This window comes from Cornus florida, unplaced genomic scaffold (genome assembly GCF_030987335.1).
Source record: "Cornus florida cultivar Cherokee Brave unplaced genomic scaffold, ASM3098733v1 CherokeeBrave_3.0.0_Hap2_Chr01, whole genome shotgun sequence".
In the NCBI taxonomy this organism is placed as follows: domain Eukaryota; kingdom Viridiplantae; phylum Streptophyta; class Magnoliopsida; order Cornales; family Cornaceae; genus Cornus; species Cornus florida.
The window spans coordinates 47,349,193-47,357,674 of record NW_026775571.1 but is presented as its reverse complement, the minus strand read 5'-3'; the positions used below and the strand labels follow the sequence as shown (position 1 = coordinate 47,357,674).

Below are 8,482 nucleotides of genomic sequence, written 5' to 3'. Positions count from 1 at the left end.
AATTGCCTGAAAATGTCAAGATGGTGATGCCTGGTGATAACGTGACTGCAGTTTTTGAGTTGATTTCACCTGTTCCTCTAGAAGCAGGTTTTTTTTAATTGATGCATCTGCTAGTGGAAGTTTATTGTTATCAATTTTTAATCACACGAAAATCAAATTTTATTGAACAAAATCCAATAAAAATTGAATGGTATATGCAACAATGAATTGATGCATAGTTTTGCCAAAGCTGAATGACCTTAAGAGCTTGTGCAATTTATATGTGATTGATTACCATCTTTTATTGGTTTTTCCATATATAACATCTCCTTTATCCTATTGTCTATGATAACTAAAGATAATATGATATGCAATTTGAAACTTGTCGAAGGATTTAAATATTTTAGTTACACCCTCTTTACCAACTTAAGTTTTTAGAGTAGATACATAGTTGTCAACATGGTATCAGAGTCTAAGGAGGATTCCTTCCCAAGTTCGGACCCCTATTTTGTGCCAAGGATCTTCCCGTGTCATTTGTGTCTTGTTTGGGCTGCCGATGTGTTTGGTACCATTGTTCTTCTTGTTTAATTTCTCACTTCGCTTATATTTTATGTTATTTCACAGCATGGTATCAAAGTTAAAGGTCTCGAATTCAAATCTTTTGTTTATATTTTATGTTTCACAATATGGTATCAGAGTCAAAGCTCTTTTTGAGTTCAAATCTCTCTGTCACCCTCATTATTTAAATTGAAACACGTGTTGGACCAAAAAAAAGCCACACGTGAGGGGGCATGTTGAAGGCAAAGGTGGACAGAGGGGTGGGTAAAGGTGGGCTGTAGCTCACCCAAAAAAAAAAAAAAATTTACTACATTAATATTAGCCGAGCCCAAATATATATATATATATATATATATATATATATACATATATATATATATATATTATTAGCTCATCTCAGCCTCCCACCCAAGCATCAAACGTGTTAAAACAGCGATGCGTAATAGGATTGGAGATAAATTTCTTACTGATTGTATGACCATCAACCTTGAACGGGAGCTTGTTTGGAAAATTGATTTGAAATTTATTATTGACGAATTTGAGTCTTTAAAGACTCATCGAATACAACTTAAATAGATATTTTGTAATATTTGAATTCAAATATTTATCTATATTATATTATAATATATATATATATTTTTTGCTTAAGAAATTGTTATTAAATTTATGTTTAATATTAGCCCACCTGGACGAGAAATCTTGGATCCGACCTTGGTTGAAGGATTTAAATATTTTAGTTACACCCACTCTAACAGTTTAAGCTTTTAAAATCGATAGTAATTGGATATCAAATTTCTAGTCCCATCTGACTGAGTGGGACCAAGTCCAGTAAGGAAATTACGATATACTCTGAAGAGAGCTTTATTTTTAATAGCTTAATATATTGGTTCCTTTTTATGCATGTTTCTAATGTTTGGAAAAAATGTATTAGTTTTAAAATTTAAGAGTGTGCTGGTGATCATTGGTTTTAACAGGACAAAGATTTGCTTTGAGAGGAGGAGGTCGTGCTGTTGGTGCAGGGGTAGTTTCAAAGGTAATTTAGCTGAGGTGGTGGAATTGTCGTCGCCTATTCGTCTGCAGAAAGAGGCCAAGATTGTCCCTTCATATGGCCCACCACGGGCAATTTGGTAATTACCTACATGTAACCCATCTATGAGTTGAGGCTGCTTCTAGGTATTATTATTTCTAGAGAGGTGGAATTTATGTTTATTTTGACCAAGGTTGAGTAAGAAGTTCATTTTCTGCATTTAGTTGGTAGTGCAAATTGCTTGATGAACTTCTGAAATATGTGTATTTGTATTAGGATGAATAAATTTGCCCAATGCACATGCTTCTTATTTACAGAAATGATCTACTTTTAATAAATGAACAATTATGTAATTATTTGTTTCATTAGAGGAAAAGAATCTTCTATTATCTTTATGCATACATTTTTACAAGATTATTATTGCATTTGCACAATATTTTAGTTTACCACAGAATTATGATGCAAAATTAGTACTGAGTTTCTGTGATCTACTTTTCTGCCATTAACTGTATAAGCAAGTTTCAATTACTCTGCCTCAGTCCAATAGTATCGAGATAATACCATATCGAGAAATTATTATATGGTTCGTGACTACGTGGTTAATCACTAGATGTCATGCAACCAAAAAGTTGAATAAAGCCAACGCATTACTAGTAGTTTCGGTAATTTTGCATTTGCTACAAGTGATGCACCTTTTTTTTTTTTTTTTTTTTTGTTAACAACATTGTAGTTTAGGCAATGTCTTGATGGAACCAAAACTAACATGTATTTGGTTACATTGCCATGCCTTGAGCTACTATGCCAACTATCCAGTATCCACAGTATAAGCAACAAACAAATAGATGTTAATTATATAATATGGAGTATTTAAATTTTACATGTCATAAATAGAATGTCTATCCTAATCAAAACACAAATTTTGGATAAGGATAATCTATACAAACGAGATTGTTAAACAAGCCAAATAGAAGTAAAGAACTTCTGCTTCTTCTTTTTTTTGTTCTACGTAAAAGCAAGAGTCTGAAACCATATATAAGAACCAAAGAGACTTTCATCACCACACTGAGTTCTCTCTCTCTCTCACATGCACTGAACCCTCGGCGATACACGGTGCGGCTAACAGCACACAAGTTCAAATTCATCACCACATTAAGGTCTCTTCCCCTCTCTCTCTCTCCTGCACTGCACTGCACTGGTTCATACGGCAGATAATGTGATTGTTACCATCTCTGGTTCAAATTCATCACCACATTAAGCCTCACCATCTCTGCTTTTTTTTTTTTTTTTTTTCAATAATAACTCTCTCATCAAATAATGTGATTGTTAGTATGGCTTCAACAAGGGAGCTTACAATATATACTTTTCTTTTCTACAAATGAAGATAATTTGGATAGGAATGAAAATTATACAGATATTTTAAATTTTATTCTCTTTTCTACAAACTTTTTTTCCTTTTTCCTTTTTCCTTTTTCGATACGAATATTCGAGTATTCTATTCAGTGCCTAATTCATTAAAATATCAAAAGCGTAAACATTAAAGCAAATTGGGATTTTCTTATTCTCTGTTTCTACATACCCAAAACTGACACAGCCTCTTTCCTCGGTTTCTCCCTTGCAGATTGGGTAATATTACTCGTGTATTCTAGAATTGCAAAACCACATCTTATACATATATACACCTACATATATACACCTGATTACGCTAACCAAAACAAAATTGACAGATGCAACAATATAGAGATATATACTCATTCATCCACAGACGGCCAGAACTTTGAGAAGAAATTAACAATCAGCAAGTAATGAAAAGAAATGAGGAAAAACGTAACAGCTATCAACATCCATCATCAAGATCATCCATAAAAAACCTAAAAATACACACACATATCTGTGTGTGTATGTGTGGTACAGTTTTGAAAGCCACAGATAGAACAAAATAAAGTGTTCAGAAATTAGGGCTTCTTGTGACCTGTAACGGAGGACGTGCCTTTTATATTCATGAATAATTGAAACAGACTGAGAGAGATGGGGATGTTGATTCAGAGAGAGAGATAGAGAGAGGAAGAGAGCTGGGTATTGTCTTTATAAGGGAGGTACCACGTGCAATGGCCCTGCTCCTCTTTCGTCGGTTCTCCCTTCTACCAAAACTGGATTGGAATGCTGCTTTAGAGCATCACCACCGTCCGATTCACCGTCATTATCAGCTTCTTCGTGTCGGTGATGTACGGCCCAGTTATGAAGGGAGAGTATGGTGCTTTCGGTGATCTAACAAAGACAAAATACAAATACGGCAAAGTTCGATTAAACACCCTAGATAATAAATCTGGCAAATCTCTCTCTTTGTTGCTTGGAAAAGTTGCAACTCGTGTAAGTGTGCTATGGGACTAAAGGTAAATTTACAATGTAAGATTTTTTGAATTCAAAATGCATTAAAATAACGAGGACAGAAGAGTAATTTCAGCTTTCTGGCCACCGATGTGATCGCAAGTCACTTAGAGGGGAGGTAGGTGGGATTATTCAAACCAAAGGGGATGCAGGCAAAATTTGCCCTATTTGCAGGCAGGTAACGTTAATTAACCCAATTTAAAATGACAACTAGATTAGTCTTGCATATGATAAAGAGAGCTAACCATTCAGATACTTTGAAGACAAATTGATCAACATCAATCTTAACCAATGAGTAAGAAAAATATATAAATGGAAGTAGGCCATATGATCCAAACAGATACCACCATAACCTCTAACCGTAAACTAATCATACAAAACTGCAATAGATCAATAGATCCATGATCAACATTCGTACAAAAGTGCCACAGATCCATGATCAGCATGCGCAATCACAATGTAACTCACAGGAACCTGATTTTGCAGAATTCCAGTGTATTGAAGGATCGGGGTCATTTGAGACGAACAAGATTTCAAAGCCCACCAAGCCAAAGAACCAAGTGATCCAATGTATTTTCGGAAAAGTGACCAAAACAAATCTAATGAAGTCTTCAAAGAAAATATGTGATATGTGTTAGCATATATGATACCAAGTAGAAATATATAAAAAGAAGAGAAAGGAAAGAATTGCGTAAAGGCTTGAATGATATGAATTACTCATTCACAGCTCTAGTATTTATAGATAAAATGAGCACATGCTCATATTACAAGAAAGGAAACTAAATCAAATCAAAATCAAATTACAACTTATTCTAAAGCATGCTCATGATACCAATATGATATCAAAGAAAATAAAAATGTCACATTTAAGGAAGGGCAAGGGCAAACAAAATTATATTAAGTTAAAGAAATAACAATAGTAACTGTAGTTCTCTTGCTGACTACTTGGCTAATGTTAGATTAGGCCGTTTATGTTTAACTAACCACGTTCTACAATCTTCTAAGATTTCACAAAACTTCATGTTCGCAGCAGTTTCCTGGTAAATTGAACGGAGATCAACATATTAAAGCCATTTACACAACATGCATCCTATGTAGACAAGCGAATGCAGTGAAATGCCTTCATCCCACTATGTGAAGTATTACATTGTCAAAGAATTTGTTATGTTCATATAAAATCAACCAGAATCTAGTACAGAACTTACCCTCTAATTGACCCAAATAAACACTACTTCAGACCTCCAGAAAACTAACAAGACTTTCCTTGGCCACTTTGCAAAATACTAATAGCTTATTTGGAGAACTAAATAATGTATACAGTAAAAAAATCACATTATATATTCTCGTCCATTAACAAGAAGGTCGAAACCTACCATATCAGACAATATATGCCTGTTCACCAAATAAAACAATGACATTTGACAACCTAAAAGCATAGAATGGCATAGAAATTTTGTGTCACTAACCTAAAAATGTAGCTTAAGGCACTGCTGATATTAACAAAAACAAATTAGGGGTTTCTCGGACTAATCCAGTAATTCATATACAATAATCTTAAACAACAAAATCAAGGTTTGAAAAAATCAAAATCAATAATAGAAAACTAACAAAGCGTCATTAAAAGACAAGCTCACTATCTATACGACAAACACGTTTATGTCATAAAATCCAGCTTTATTAAGTGGCTCAAATATGTAGCGGATTCAATATGCCTATAGATGGAAAATATTGCCTCTAAGACAACTAACATACTGATAGATAATGCTTAAATTCTTGAGATAACTTGTGTTAAATGCACAGTTCCAAAGCAGTACAACATTGGCTTAGTAATTGCTTTTGAGCATGCCAAGGCAGCCTGCATTAGCCACGATACAATGCATTGCACCATAAAGACAATCACAACTTTTTTCTCCATCTTCAAATTGTTTAAACCTAAAAAACTCAGAGCAACAACTTTGAATGTCGTTCAAATTCCAAATCCCATTGAGTTTGAACAGTTGCACAAATATGGTTTAACATACAGGTCTAAATATTCATTAATGGAAATTGAGATGACATTGTTCTATCAAGATTAACTGAGCAATTGAATTCAATAAGCATTAGACTAACCTTGTGAACAAAAAGAACATCAATGTTATTTGTTAACTATATCACAATATTCCTGTGTAAAACTTTAGCTTTATCCACGTCAATAATGGACTCCACCAACTTCACTGAATTGTCTAACTCCCCTTCTGCATTCACAACGACATAATCGAAATTCTTGATATGCTTAAGCTCCTCACGAGCCATGCCAATCCTATGGAGAAGTGTCTCCATAGTCTCCGTCTTCCTATCAATCAAACGCTTCACAAGTGTGGACTCACTCTCCGCCACCAGAAAAACATACACCGCCGAATTCTTAAGTATCCTTTTCAATATTGCAGCCCCCTGTATGTCCACTCTCAACACAATGTCACATCATTTTTCCATGTATTCGCGAATTTGCTCTTTGGTTATTCCCTTGTAATCTCCATACACCAATGAATACTCCAAGAGCTCATCTCTCTCAACCAATGATATGAACTCTTCTTTACTCACAAAAAAGTAGTCTTCTCCGTCCACCTCGCCGGGCCTTTTTGCCCGGCTCGTTGCCGTGACCACGAAGTGAATGCCCTCTCGAACTTCTCTCAATCTTTTGATCACTGCGTCTTTGCCAACCCCACTTGGTCCACTGAGGACAATGATCAGAGATTTGGTTTTTGGCACCAATGGGTAGGTAGTGAAGGGCGAACCCAGTGAAGCTTCGAGTGCCCGATACAGTTCGGCCGTGTCGACTGACGGAATCGGAACGGTGGACGGTCGCCGGACATCGCCCATTTGGGAATTTGACGAGAGGAATCGATGAGTTACCGAATTCGAGACCTGAAATATCGAATTGAAGCCTTTTGGGTTCAGAAATTGGGGTTGGGAACTATAAACAGTACATGGGTTGGGCAATTTTCTATGGATGAAAGATGGGTAAAGGTCGAATCGGTTGAAAGAGGTACAAAGTCTCCGAAAAATCATCGCTTATATTATGTGTGTATAAGACGCAAGAATTTCTGAAGAACCCTAATTTGTGTAAGAATCGGAATGAATAAAGATTAAATCAACAAAATGTCAAAGAAGAATAGAAGGTCAAGATTCTTGCCTGACAATCTGCGAGCTCATTGTAATGGAATTTAGGTCATTTCGCATTTCTCCGGTTCACAGGTAAAAATGGAAATCGCCCAGGGGTCCGAGGGTGAGGCTAGAAAAATCTGCCCTCAGTAGGGATGGCACCGGGTGGTTCTGGACCCAACCCGCCCTCCCCGGTCCAGCTATCCGTCCCTGCCCGCATTTATATTTTTGTACTCCGCGGGCAGGTCCCACCCATTTACTCCAAAATGTTTTTCCTATTTTTTTTTCCCTCCCCCTAAATATATGTATGGAATACAAGATTACAAGTACATAATAATACAAACCAACAAAAAAAACTATTATAAATAGTAATTTAACATAAAATTCAAATTACAAATATAATGACGATACTACACATTAATTTAATTTTTTTTTTTTTTTTTTTAAAAAAACAATACATATTAATTCTAAACGAGGTGAGTTTTTTCCCATAAAATTTGTCCCCGCCCAAATTCATTACACGGTTCCCCCGACATTTGTTTAAACCGGACAAGACAGGGTGGGTATCTACCCCACGGGGCAAATTACCATCCCTACCGAAGAATGCACAAATAATAGGTGGAATGATAAATTAGACTGAACCAAATCTGGTCCAATTATTTTAGGATTTAATCTAATTATATTCTCCCTTTGTTTCATATTTATTTTGGTTCCTTAATTGACTTGATCACATTATACAATAAAATATTTTTTTTGACAAAAAAAATAATTTAATAAATAAATACATAAAAATTATTTAATTTAAAACACAAAAATGACTTCAAATTTACTTTGTGATCAATTATAATCAATACAAAATAATCCAAAACTTTGTATGAAAAAAGATGGCGTAAAGTGAGCGACGACCCATGCGTATTGCTTTGCAGAAACCTAATTTTAATGCGTTTTTGGGCAAACTGAACTTTTTGAGGCGTGACGATGATAGAATTTTGGAAAGAGAAAGGGTTATCTCAATTTAAATGGCTAAATGGTAAATACATTAATGCTCTTCGTTCACATCTGCTTTTACTACTCACCATTTGGATTCAACGCGGGAAGCCTAAGGTGCGCTGGTGATACACTTCTGGGTCAATCAAATTTTTAGTTGCAACTTCCCAACAAACAGAGAAGTTCCATTTAAAATTACCCAAACACAGTACTAGTGGGCATCTGAATTTGCAACTTTGTGCCCCCTGGAAAAACAATAAAACAGAGGCAGCTGCTAACTTGCGCAAAGCAAGGTTCACACACGGTATTGTGTTACTCGTGTATTGGATCTCACCTGATATGAAAAAGTTTTAACGGATTGATGATAGAATATCTAAGTACGCACTACTACACACATGATTGTGA

The 8,482-nt window shown here is 35.3% G+C and overlaps 1 pseudogene; it reads right to left on the bottom strand.

Moving 5' to 3' along the window:
* Positions 1-3,337: 3,337 nt before the first annotated feature.
* Positions 3,338-7,276, bottom strand: LOC132296068 (guanylate kinase 3, chloroplastic-like; annotated as a pseudogene).
* Between the last annotated feature and the right edge of the window lie 1,206 nt (positions 7,277-8,482).